Genomic DNA, 14,174 nt, shown 5'->3' on the forward strand with positions numbered 1-14,174 from the left:
TGATGTCATTTTACAGAAAGAGCAGATTTTAACGGATTTTAACTGCACTCTTCTTATTGGTGTTTTCATAATGTGCAGTTCAACATTAAGTTCTGAAGTTAGGCATGTGCCACATGTGCAGACAAAAGGTGCTGAAACACATGAACCAAAATGTTGTTTGTTTTGGCAGATTGCACACTCCTCATCTGCTCCTCAGAGCAGAGCCCTGCCATTCTAAGAATATGCAAATAAATGGTTAAACAGCTAAACCAAACCGAAAGGTTCTGGAAAGTTCTGCCATGGAAATTGCACTGCCTCCCTGCTGTGGTTTTTACTGAGCCCCTGTGTGTTTGTGCGTGTGTGCGTGCTGGCCTGTGTATGCACGTGCGTGTGTGGGTGTGGGTGTGTGTAGGTATGTGTGTGTGTGTGTGTGTGTGTAGGTATGTGTGTGTGTGTGTGTGCATGCACACGCATGTGTGTAACTGAAGGTGACCTTGCTCTGTCTCTATAGCCACTTCATAGGTAAAACCCTCTGCCACCAGCATTGCTGTTTATTCATTTTGTCTTCCATTAGACAAGGTTGTGTATTAAACAATACTACATTGTATGCCTTTATTCTTCTTTGGAAATTGAATATTGAATTCAGTTTATGAGGTATTCAATTTCAAGAAAATCAAAAAGCATAACTGCTTCGGTATCCAGAGAGGGACTGCTTTAATGTCATTAAAATTAACGATTCATTTAGCTTTTCCATGTAGGAGATTAAAAATAGTGTGAACATGATTTCCTTTTGTGTTTCATCAGTTCTACTAGCTGGTTTCATATGTAATCTCTCCAAGAAAGATAGTTTCTGTCAATTTTACCGCTGCTAATTCCCGTCATGTTTTGTAAGCTTTGTGTTTACTGAATAATGTTCAGCTTTGCTCTTCCTGTTCTCTTCCAGTTTCCTTCACACATTTGCTGAATACTGCAGACCGCACCGGAGTGACTCCACGTGTCCTTATGTTTCTTCGACTACTTGTGTTACACAGCCTTCTGGGTGATTTATTCCCTTAGAATTAAGCGCATGCTTAAGTGAACAGATGTCTCGTCCTTCTCTAAGAACAAAGCCTTACAAACTACAGCTCCCAGAAGCTCGTTATTCTCATAGGCCCGACAGAATGAGTAATAATCATTTTGCACAGAGCTGCTAAACACTCACTAGAGCCTTGATAAAAAATGTTTCCATAGGCACATCTTTTGGTGATTTACTGATGAGAACATTGGACGCTGGCAATGGACTCAAACAAAATCTCACCGGGCTCTACATTTCGAATAACAAATGTACATTTTTAATAGCGAATCCTTTCTCATTCAGGAGGGGGTCCTGCTGTCTGTTTAGCAAAGGAGCCTGTAATGTTGCCTGTGATGACAGCAATTTGTAAAGAAACGGAATCGGGGGTCTGCTCTGGAACCCCACTGGAGCCTGCCTTGGACCAGACCCTGGCCAAACCTGGGTCAACCTGGGTCAACTACACATCTGAAATACTGTACCTCTTTCGATAGCTCTCTGGATCCAGATTTTAATTCTTTAGATGCCTCCAAAATATAAAAATACTGATGACAATGTTCATTAAAACATGTTACTTACTAAAATGTACAATCATATGAAAGACTTGAAAATATTTGTGAGAATAGTTGTCCCTTTATAAAAAATCTCCAAGCATATTACTAGCTTCAAAAGGGTTAAAGTGTTTGTAATAATTATTTGACCTGGGCGTGTTCTGGACTCAGTAAAGCTGAACCAGTATGTGTTCTGTTAATACCCTGCATGTCTGAGTGGAGATACACTCCTGATTGGATGGATGTGAGCGAGGGCACACAATGCAATTGGTTGGCTGTTAGCGGGTGTACGCCGCACACACGTGATTGGTGGCTATGATTTTGAGGCCTGGTGCGTGAAAACATTTCCTGCGAGACTCTGAAGGGGAGGAGATTTGATCGGAACTGACACGGACTGGGGAGCACAGAGGGAGCTGGGTGTGCATTCTATATAAATGTAAATGACTTGGAGAACCGTAGCGTGGATGATGGGCAGTTTAACAACAGCCTTTCTAATGAAGCTGTGCTGCTGGAACCCAGCATCTGTGAACCTCCTGCTACTGCTCCCCACGACAAAGAAAACGACATACATTTTAGCCCTTTATACTCTCGGAATAAAAATGTCATTTTGAGAAAAACTCAAATATAAAGTAAAGACGCGTTTTGCTCTCTGCGTGTATATAAAACCCACACTGTGGTGCGTATTATTCAGTCAGTTCAGGAAATCCATTAAAAATCAGTTCAAAAATGGGGGGAAAATGCAGATTTTTCTATTAATGAACGGAATTTTAAGGAATTTCCTGAATTTACTGAAATGGAATTGACCCCTGATCTGTTCATTTCTGCCCAAAATGCTTTCGCCTGGCGGCTGGTTATCGTATTAAAGTGTGCTTATTTATTTCTTCTTGACCTGATGAGTATGCTGGGCCTCTCAGCCCTGTTCCAGACAAAATTATAATTTGTGTGTGTGTGTGTGTGTGTGTCTGCGTGTGTGTGCGCTCGAATATGCGTGTGTGCGTGTGCATGTGTGTGGGTGTGTGTGTACGAAGCGCGAATATGCGCGTGTGTGTGCATGTGTGTGTGGGTGTGCGTGCGCACGCATATGCATGCATATGTGCGTGTGTGTGTGTGTCTGTGTGTTTCTGAGGTCTTGAAATGATTTGGCATTCTCGTTTGTTACATCCAACGCGCAAAAATGGGTCATTTGTCAGAATAATTGAGCTCAGAGAAGAATCCATGTTCCCTCCATGTGTTCCTTCTGTCTGACTGGGACGCCCCTCATCCCACTGCTTTGGACGGCCGCATTCTGGCCTTTCATATTTTCATCATTTTTAAAGAAGTGGTTACGGGTAACCCTGATGTTCTGTATTAGTAGCAGATGGTTGGCAGTGAGTGGGGGGGGGGGTGCGTTGAGGGGGTGGGGGTAATGAAGAAATGGCTGGAGATCCATTACTAAACGCAGACTCGGGTCTGTGCCCCCAAAACCATCCCTCCAAAATGGTGCTCTTTTTACCGCACACAGGGAGGAGTAACTGAAAGGAGACGTGAGAGGGATGTGACATAGATGAAGGCAAATTGTACAGAAATTTCATAAAAGGATAAATTGAAAGGTTTAAATAGCAAATCAAAGCAATTTTATTTATATAGTGCTTTTTGCAGGGAACTGTCACAAAGACACTTTACAGAGTAGCAGAAAGAGCAAAAGAGAAAACCCTAAAAAAAGCAAACACACAGTGTTAAAAAAAAACTTCCAGTGAGGAGAAAAACCATCATCAAACAGTGCCATGAGTTTACATGTTCCTTTACTGTGCCCTTACTGTGTATTTTTCCTGCACCCCCTGCTCTCCCATACACCCACACACTCTGTGGCCGGTGAGGAAAGGTTTTCCAAGCAGGTTCTTTACTGAGAAATTGATTCACAGCATAAACCCATTCTTGCACCTTGTGTGAATTCAAATACTTGCACCATGCATTCTTAGTTCCATATAAATATTGGCTTTAAAGCCTCATGTGTCGGCCCAGCTCTCTGCCGTTTGCATTTTTATTTTTTTGTTCATATATCATAAATATCACCTGATATCAACTTTCACCATTGTATTCACGGTGAGTAGTGGTCTGAAATGGTCTCGTTGGTGTATTAGCGCCCTCTTGTGTAAAGAGTTATATCTGCAGCTTAGCATGAACTGTTCACCTGACACTTACAACTTTTCACAGCACACTCTGTTCAGAGGCATTCTATCATCAGCATGGTAGTTGGTTTATAAAGTGGTGTCATTATGAATGTACCCACTGCGCTACAGGTTCAGCAGAAATAAAGGTGACTCAAGAGTCTTATTCATTCTGTGGATCTATTAGGACATGTCATTTTATTTTTGTCATTATTCCATAATTAGTATTACATTCTGAAACTCTTCAGCCAGTTGTATTCACAGAAGTCATTCTTAGATGGAAATTCTCATTGCATAATTATGCAGGCTATTAATCACAGCCCTGAATCATTTCTTTTCGCACACTAGGTGGCAGTGTTGCACCATAGATTTTCCTTCGGCATCAGGGAATTAAGGAGTCCGAGTTTCATTCTATCTCAGACATTTCATTGCGGCAGGAATAAGTTTAAACATGAGTCAGTGTTCCCAAAACATTTCCGTAGAAGAAACATTTGAACCATAACAATGTTCTGCTTTTTTTTTCGTGTCATTTAATTTGTTGGCGAACTATCAGTCAAAGGCAAGTTGAAATATAGGCCTACTGTCGTGACGGTCTGTTGGCGGATTGTTTGCTCTTAAGACAGGGATTCTTCAGTCTTGGTGGTGGAGAGTCGCTGGGTCTGTTTGTTTACTTTACATTAGCAGCCATTTTTTAAAACTCACTTCTTGAGATCATTCGCGTTTGTGACTTTGGCTCATGAGCTACTGAGTGCTCATGGTGTAACACAGTTATGCATACACTAAAAAAAATGACCTGTACTTGAGTGTTGCCATATAAAATTCTGTTTAAAATATCCGTTATTTTAATAGCTGGGAATTGGTAATGTTTTGATTTAATTATACCACACAGAAAAATGTTCAGTGTTAAATCAATGCTTACAGAGAACATATCGTCCCAGTTTGACTCATATGTACTCTGTTAGAGTTGAATTAACACTGGACATTTTAACTGTGCACTCCCCTCCAAAACTTGCTTGTTTTTCAGTTGAGCCCATCTTGCCAGGGGGGTTCAAATCAGGATCTGTCATTACTTCACCCTTGTGAGGGTGTCCGTGATCAGTCCATCTTTATTTCAGTTTCACTCTGACAAGACAAGAAACCTGTTGAGAGGGTCTAAAATTAATTTCATAATATCATATTGCTCTTCCTGGAATTTAACACCCTGGACGGTGGTATTGCATGTTGCCGACACTAGGTGGTGGTGTGGTATAGTACATTAGCTTTCTTTCTGTAACCCGCCTTTTTTTTATTTTTTTAAATCTATTTGATGAATTATGCATTTCAGGCGCTACAAATAGGCCTACCACCATGCAAGACAGAGTTCTGGTTTGTTTTTGTCACGAGTATGGTTGCGTCCAAAGGTTTAGGTGGAAGAACAAACATTTTCTGCTCACCAGACAGACAACAGATTGAAGCAGATCACAGTCAGCGCATTACCTGTGTGTCACAGTACAAGGAGCAGACAGAGAGAATCAAAGCCACTGTGAAAGTAAGTATTGAAAACAGAGGTGCGAGAAAGCAGCTGACTCACATGTGCTGTGTGCTCTGCAGTATAGCTCTGACAGGACTCCATTAAAACTGCTGCTGCTGCTGTCATCTGATTGAAATTACCGTTCTGTCAGACCAGAGAAATAGCTTTTCCATCAACAAGCAATATATCTGTATTGTATTACTGTGTGTGTGTGCGTATGTGTGTGTGTGTGGATTTAATAAATCTCCATCACTGTGCATAACAGACCTGATGGTGCCCCCCTGCCACACACACATGAAAAAAAAGGCCTGCCACGTACACCAGGGCAAGCTAGCAAGCTGAAAATTTGCCCCCACCCCATCACCTGGACACCCCTTCTATCACCTGGAAACTGTCCCCCATCATCTGGAACCTGTCTGCCATTTGAACCACCCCCTCCCCATCACCTGGAACCTGTCCTGAATTTGAACTGTTTACTTGGGAAGGGAGCAGTAGCCAATCAGGGGCCTGCATCTCCCACAGCAACATTAAAAGCATTCCGCTGGCTTTGAGCAGCAGCGCCATATGGGCGTGATTCTGCCCTGAAAAACACCCAAAGAATGCGTTCCTGACAGGACGGAGGAAGTCCAAGAGAAGAAGATTAAACTTGTTTAAAGTGAAAACATTTGCAGTCATTTTGGTGACACACATAAATATAACATTTTTTTTTTTAAATAAATAAAAATCTAGTGGGAGTGACTGGTAAATCCAGACACCAGACATCATGGGGCAGATTTATGACCCAGAAGCCTGGTTGCGTTCTTTTTCGCACAGCGCCCTTTAGTGGCTGGAAATAGCGCGCGTCTTGAAGGTAATTGTCTTGTACAGCAGTATGAGATCAGAGCGGTGATCTTCACTCTTTCCCTTAAACGTTGGCTGGCTTTTATTTTAACATTAACACTGGCAGCCAGTGCAGAACCAAGAAACCAGAGGAGGAGAGTTAGATGTGTGATCAGCTGCTTAAACTGATCAGCTGAGTGCTAACATGGGGACCCTTGTGGGTTTCCCCTTGTGGGTCTCCCTTTGTGGGCCTCCCTTTGTGGGTCTCCAGGACAGTATTTATTAAACCGGTGGGGCACGGTGGTTTGACCAGTGTATGCAATCTTATATGTTTCTTTGGACAAAGAATGTTTCATTCAAGAATAATTAATAACACTAAAATGTTGTTGTTTTGCTCTGTAGTTATTTCCCTCAACCCCTTTTGAGGAGAACAACTAGAAAAGTTACTGGTTGTGGTCACTTTCTAAGCAGGTGGTGTCCATTTGCTATGCAGGTAGAGTCCACTTGCAAAGTACAGGGAACGGGAGAGCTGTTCTCCCACCTCAAGAGGAACCAGATCCGCTCATGCAGTATGTTCTCTTTTCCAGATGGACACGTGGCGTTTATCCCCCACAATGCCTTGCTCTTCCCTGGGAGCCAAGGTATTCAAAGTATTCCAAGCATTTGAGAGTAGCGAGATCCGGAATAATTCCTGAGGAAGGTGGCTTATTTCCAGGGAAATGCTTATTTCCAGGAAAAGAGTGACCCAGTTTATCATCCGAGGGTGGGCTGCTCTCTCAAGCAGCGTTAGCACTTTGGTCAAGTATCTGAGCTCAGAATGGGCTGCTCACTCAGACAGCGTTAGCGCACCATTGGGGAATATGAGCAGCAGAGTGAGTTGCTCTCTCAGACATTGTTAGTGCTCCAGTGGAGTATTTGAGCAGCAGAGTGGGCTGCTCTCTCAGACAGCGTTAGCGCTCTGGTGGAGTATCTGAGCGGCAGAGTGAGCTGCTCTCTGAGAGAGTATTAGCGCACCATTGAGGAATCCAAGCAGCAGAGTACGCTGCTCTCTCAGACAGCGTTAGCACTCTGGTGGGGAATCTGAGCAGAAGGGTGAGCTGCTCTCTGAGAAAATGTTAGCACAAACGCAATAGACACAATGCACAGTGTTTGGACTTTATCCAGTGTTTCATACACAGGCTATTTCACTCCATGAACTTAAAAATATTGTTCTGTGTCTTACGTATTTTTCTTTAGTTCAGAAAAGATAGTTAACATTGTGTGTGTGCGTGTGTGTAATACAAACCAGTGCTGAAAATTGTTTTGTGTGTGTTTGTGTGTGTGTGTGTGTGTTTACACTAATAGGGGACTGTGATATCACTGTGGGGACGCTTCTTAGGGGAAATTGTGATGTCCTTGTTCAGATATTTGTTATTGGTAACTGTGATTAAATGCCTTTGGGATGATGTAACCCTGCTTTGACACAGTCATGAATTTACCCCCTCTAAGTAACGCTCCAGTGTCCAGGGCTGGCCTGTGAGTGGGAAAAGAGGCTTAGCTGTGGCAGTGCTTTATTGTGTTAACCTTTGCTTATCACTGATGCCGAAAGCAATCTCCATGCAAATTTTTTAATTACTGAAAGCACCGTGCATTTGCAATCTATTCCTCTTTATGGCAATGTTCGAGAGGCTAGATTGTTTGTTCAATTTTGTACGATGTGATTAATACTGAATGATTCCAAGTCTAATCGGTCATTGGATGCAAGCGGCTTTGTGATAAATCATTGGGCAAAATGAATGATCCTGCATTGGCACAGAATATCTCGCTGCAGGGACATCGATCAGGCCGGTGGATGCTGTCACATGACCTGTCCCCTACATCTCTCTTTCGCCCGATTGGCTGAATAAACGAGCGGTCATTAGTGGCCTTTCGGTGCGCGTAACCTTGCGTTGAATCTGAGAGGTTAATTAAAACAGTGTAATCGATGCTGACGGAGTTCCGGTTCTCCACGCTCACCCCCACGCAATCACCCTAATGTCCAGTAACACACCTCACACACCCCCTCGGCATTGTGGGGTAGCGCAGGGCTCCCTTTGACACCGGCATTGATTTTAGCTGAGGTCATCCTTTTAAACGCGATGGAAATGGCAGTCCTAACAGGGGTCACCTCTGCAAGGCTCATTGTTCTGCTGAAGTCCTGTTAGATCATCTCTTTACCCCTGATTGAATGCCTGTGGTCAGCAGAACAGGGGCTAAATACCACATGTACTGTAACTGTGTGGAGTTTAATGTCTCCACTCTGTTCACGTAACATGTTATGTGTGCACATGTAGCCTTCGCTTGCATTGGCTCACCTTTGCAGTGTGTGTGCATGTGTGTGTGTCTGTGTGTGTGTGTGTGTGTGTGTGGGTTTGAGTGTGTGTATGTGTTTGTGTGTATGTGTGTGTGTGTGTGGGGGTGGGGGGATGGGGTTGAGTGTGTGTGTGTGTATGTGTGTGTGCGTGTGGGGGGGGAGGGGGGGTTTGAGTTTGTGTGTGTGTGTATGTGTGCACATGTTTTTTGCATGTGTGTGCGTGTGCCTGTTTCTACTATTGCAACTGCCTTTCTCAAGTGCTGCCAAAAAACCATGAAAAAAATGTAAAAACAATCACAACTCAACTCAACAGCACTGTCCTGACATTGAAACATGGTCGTGTGTTCACTACCATTGCTGGGGACTCATTAACGGAAAGAGGGAATTACAGCAGACACATTCTTAGATAGATCTCCTTATTCAGTCTGCTGTGGAGATGATTGTTTTACTCTCATTCTACCCGTCGGGGAGAATGGAACACAAACAACCCTGTCGGCTCTGATATGAAAAACAGCAGGAATAAAAAAATGATACGTCTGTCTAAATGTTTAAGAGGTCTATTATAAGAACGGATGTCATGATGACCTGCCGTAAAAATCCTTAGGTACGGCTCTAGTGAAAGAGGCCATTGTGCGGATGGAAGTTTGCTTATTGATTACTGACTGAAGGACTGAATACAGAGTGCAGCAGTCTTGTTAGATGGGGCTCGGGGGAGCACAGATTAAATGGCTGAACAGGGTAAGTGCTGATCAGCTGAAATAGCCGTTTGTACGGGACTGAATGTGTCTTGCAAGCAGAAACCACAGGGTGCCTTTACACAGTGCTCACGGTGGGGTATTTTACATTGACGTTATGCATAAGCCTGTGCTGATAAAGGCTTATTCATCATTGAGAAGAAGAGTGAGAAGGGCATTAAGAGAGGATTAAACAGTGAGAAGGACCAGTAGAGAGGATGAAATGGTTTGAAGGACCTCTATATAAGAATTAAACAGTGAGAAGAATCTTTAGAGAGGATTAATCATAAAGAAGGACCGCTATATAAGGATTAAACAGTGAGAAGGACCAATAGAGAGGATTAAACAGTGAGAAGGACCAGTAGAGAGGATTAAACAGGGAGAAGGACCTGTAGAGAGGATTAAACAGTGAGAAGGACTTGTAGAGAGGATTAAACAGTGAGAAGGACCAGTAGAGAGGATTTAACAGTGAGAAGGATCAGTAGAGAGGATTTAACAGTGAGAAGGACCAGTAGAGAGGATTAAACAGGGTGAAGGACCTGTAGAGAGGATTAAACAGAGAGAAGGACCTGTAGAGAGGATTAAACAGGGTGAAGGACCTGTGGAGAGGATTAAACAGAGAGAAGGACCTGTAGAGAGGATTAAACAGGGAGAAGGACCTCTATATCAGGATTAAACAGTGAGAAGGACCTGTAGAGAGGATTAAACAGGGAGAAGGACCAATAGAGAGGATTAAACAGAGAGAAAAACTTCTATATGAGGATTAAATGGTAAAAAGGATCAGTAGTGAGGATTAAACAGTGAGAAGGTTCAGTAGAGAGGATTTAACAGTGTAAAGTTGATTAAATTGTACCTGATGGTGGAAAGCACACAGGCCAGGCCTCAGGGTTGTCCATGCAGATCTCTGACCTCTGGCATTTAAAAAGAGTGGGGTATTTGGATAAAGGCGATGCTGCACTCCAAATCCTAAAAATGACTATTCTTCCAATTATACGCAAAGAGTTTTCTTTAACCTCATAAATAACTCAAAAAAGTTGTAGGGTGTAGACAGACTATATCGCTTTATTAATATTTAGCTTAGTGTTGGTTTAGACTTTGAAGTATTTCTGTCCTTTGGAGAAAGAAGACATTCATATTTTCACTGCTGAGGGGCCATAATTTTCTTTTTCGCTGATTCCATAAAGCACGACTCAGCATCTGAACTCATTTTTTAAAAATGGCCTTGCTTCTCAGAGCTGAGCAGCTTCCAAGTTCAAATGAACGTTCTAGCTGCAGTGGAAAATTAAACCACAGCATCACTAAAGCGGAAAATAAGGTTGAAAATGTAACGTTGACGGAAAATTTATATTTCGGGCTTCGCAGCACAGCCCAGAATGTCCTCTTTGGTTTCCCGGAGAAATCTGGCAGCACAGAACTGATGATTATCTGATGGTATTTTGGTTAATCGATTATTAGGCTGTATCTATTTAACGGGTGATTCCGCAGCAGTAGCTGTGAGCATTTCAGGGACTCAACTCACAGCAGCAACTGTGAGTGTTTCAGTCTCAGCTCACTGAGGTGAGCTGTACATCTGTACTGGGACTCTGATGGCTATAGCAGATCAAGGCGTTAACCTGTGTGCTTAGGAGACATTTCTCCCTCTTACCGCACTGGCCGGATGTCTTTTTGCAAACATATCTTTCCTCAGTCTGAGCAGTTTTGGGGGAGGACTCTGTGGGTATTGGGGGGATGAGTGTCTTTACAGGGCCAGGCTGGGTTTTGAATTTCTCCAGTTACCCCGGGATGTGTGTGCAGCTCGGCCAGTAGAACGGCTGACAAGTTGAGCTTCGGACGACAGCGTTCACTCACTTTTAGCCGTGGTCTTAGCGTTGGACTGGCCACGCCAGTCCAACTCCTTTCACGCCTGTGTTGCCATGATGAAACCCCTGATTAGTTCGGTACAATCTGTCTATCTGTCCCTGTTAGTGCGTAGGTCCCCTCCTCTGGGTGATGGTTGAATGTTGGCCTGCTCATGAAAAGAACATTGATATTTCTGCTAGAACCCAGTCAGATTATCTTAAAAAATACACGCGTTATTAATGCAGTGAAATGGAGCATGAAATTGGATGAAACACTGAACACTGTAATGAACTAGTCACTGGAAGCTTTTTTAAAAAAAATATTTACTCAAATTAATGGCTTTTGAGATGCCATTTTAATATAGGCATTTCCAGCAGACATTTGCTTTGATGGATGAAAAAGACCAGGTTTATCAGCACATAATGTAGCAGCACACGTGCACCATCCCAGAGGATCACCAGGTGCACATCTCTAACACAGTTCTCCACTGGGCTGTACTGGGGTGCTGTATTTGGCTGGTGTGTGGTTCTATACTGGCCTGCACTGAGCTCTATTGGGCTATAATGTGGTTCTGTATCGGTCTGTTGTGTGTTTCTATACTGGGCTGTACTGGGGTGCTGTATTTGGCTGGTGTGTGGTTCTATACTGGCCTGCACTGAGCTCTATTGAGCTATAATGTGGTTCTGTATCGGTCTTTTGTGTGTTTCTATACTGGGCTGTACTGGGGTGCTGTATTAGGCTGGTGTGTGGTTCTATACTGGCCTGCACTGAGCTCTATTGGGCTATAATGTGGTTCTGTATCGGTCTGTTGTGTGTTTCTATACTGGGCTGTACTGGGGTGCTGTATTTGGCTGGTGTGTGGTTCTATACTGGCCTGCACTGAGCTCTATGGGCTATAATGTGGTTCTGTATCGGTCTGTTGTGTGTTTCTATACTGGGGTGCTGTATTGGGCTGTTGTGGGGCTCTATACTCAGCTGTACGGAGCTGTAGTGGGCTGTCTTGTGGTTCTTTATTGGGCTGGTGTGTGGTTCTGTACTGGGCAGCAGAGTTTCGTACTGGGATTCTGTACTGGTCAGAGTATTCCACAGAGTATTCATTGTATCTGGCTATACAGGCTCAGATTACCTGTGAGGCTGTGTCATCTGGCCTGTGAGCCTGTGCTTGGAGGAATGTAGCTGTAGTTTGCTGTAAAATTCAAGGCTATTATAAGGACCATCACTTTGCATGTCTCCGATGTCCATGCATTTCCAGCCAGGCTCCTCTCTGATCTACAGCCAGACAGAATACACACAATTTGACTTGCCTTCTGTCGCATCTTAATATCTGATTTGCATTGGAATTTGACTTTTTTTTCTTCCCTGTTATGCATTTAAAGCTATGTACATCTCTGTTGGATTTATGCAGCTGAAGTTGCCATATGAACTGTCACGTCAGATATTGTTTCGTTTTTTAGAAGTGGAAAGTTGTGGCTGTTTGCTCAGAGCGGGCAGAACATATGATTCACTGCTGGAACTCTGCAGCCACTCGTAAACACGGCCTTGTGACAGAGCAGGGAAAGTGCTTTTCCGCGAGCGTTTAGTTTTGCCTTGCACCGTGGAGTAATGTCTCTAATACAGCCAGTACCCCTGGATCCCCCTCTTTAATGCTGAGCGAATCGCGGTGACCCCCAGCAGTGACATCACAGTGACATCACTGGCAAAGCGTGAAGCGGTGACTTAAAGCATTACCCAGAATGCATCACTCAGCCTAGCACTGAACTGCCCCAATATTCTGGGGAGATATTCTCGCTTTAAAGATTTTCAGTGTGGGCTTGAATGAAGGGAAAGGAGAGGTCTAATTAATGCCCCTCCCCCAAAGAAAGTGGTCTGATGTTCTGTGAAACTCATTAATGAGGAACTGGCCTGGGTTTCCCTCTTGTGTCTGCCTGTCTGTCACACCTAAACCCCACCCCCTAGATGTTCCCTCCACATCACTCCCTCTCATCTCTCTCTCTCTCTCTCTCCCAGTCCTCCTCTCATTCTGCCCATTCTTGCCCCTTTCCCCGCACAATCATCTAGAATCATCTAGAACCCCCCTTGACCGTTTCGAACCTCCCTCTCCTCATGTTATGCCACAGCTGTCCGACATTACTGTGACAAACATCTGCAGGCAGCAGCTCACAGCTGCAGCAGAGACTTCCCCCATATGCAGAACAGCACAGCACCACCTGTTTCTGGGAAAACAGCAGTCAGAACACTAGAGCGGGTACAGCATATGGCCCACAGGTGAGACGAGTGTAGATGAGATGAGCCACAGCCAGGGGTGCAGATCAGGTGGGTATAAGGCAGCTGAAAGAGATGCCGTGCAGGAGGTAGGTATAAGGTAGGTATAAGGGGCTTTGAGGATGGTGAATTGCCCTCTGGAATTTATTTACTTACTTGAAAAAATTGGCTTATAATTCCTGGAAATATACAGGATAATATGTTTATATAACTGCAAACTAGCAGTGCAGAGTTGTATTGAGCACAGGTGATAAAGATAAAAATGGGATTTATATGCTCAGATGAGACTGAATGGACCCCCTGAGTGATGAGTGGAGCATGCTCCTGGTGCAGATGTCACGTCATCTGTCCACTTGTCCCACAGACAGATGACTGTGCTGAAGTTCTTTGATTGAAGCAGGTCTGATGGGATTTTTTCCGGTTTCCTAAAGTTACGCGCTTTCACTGTGCTGCATTTCATTATAGCGGTCTGTCAATCAGCCACGCCCATAAGATCTATCTGTCTGACAGCCACGCCCAGATTTGAGCTGTCTGTCTGACAGCCATGTTACCGAGATTTACGGCGGACCTGTTGTGCAATTAGAATAAAGGAGTTCCACCCCCTTTTTCTTTTTTCGCGATTAGAAAGGTTTACGGTCTTGTTTAATGCTCCCTGCGCTGTTACAGCTCCCTGACAGCTTAATTGGGGAGGCGTAATTCTGTCCGTCAGAGCGGAGGTAATTATTTCCGTCTGTCTGCACACACTTTACCTCTAGTCCCAAAGCGGATTTCCCCCTGCATCCTTCCACGGGCCAAAACTCTCGCAGCTCACTCTGAACTGAAATGCTTGAGCAGGTCTCTGCTGCTGGTGCGGTGAATTAGCCTACACCATACCGACCCATGTCAGAATGATGTAGCCTACACGCACAAAATGTCACCTTAAAACATAATAATAATAATAATAATAATAA

This window comes from Anguilla anguilla, chromosome 7, assembly GCF_013347855.1.
Source record: "Anguilla anguilla isolate fAngAng1 chromosome 7, fAngAng1.pri, whole genome shotgun sequence".
NCBI classification, from domain to species: domain Eukaryota; kingdom Metazoa; phylum Chordata; class Actinopteri; order Anguilliformes; family Anguillidae; genus Anguilla; species Anguilla anguilla.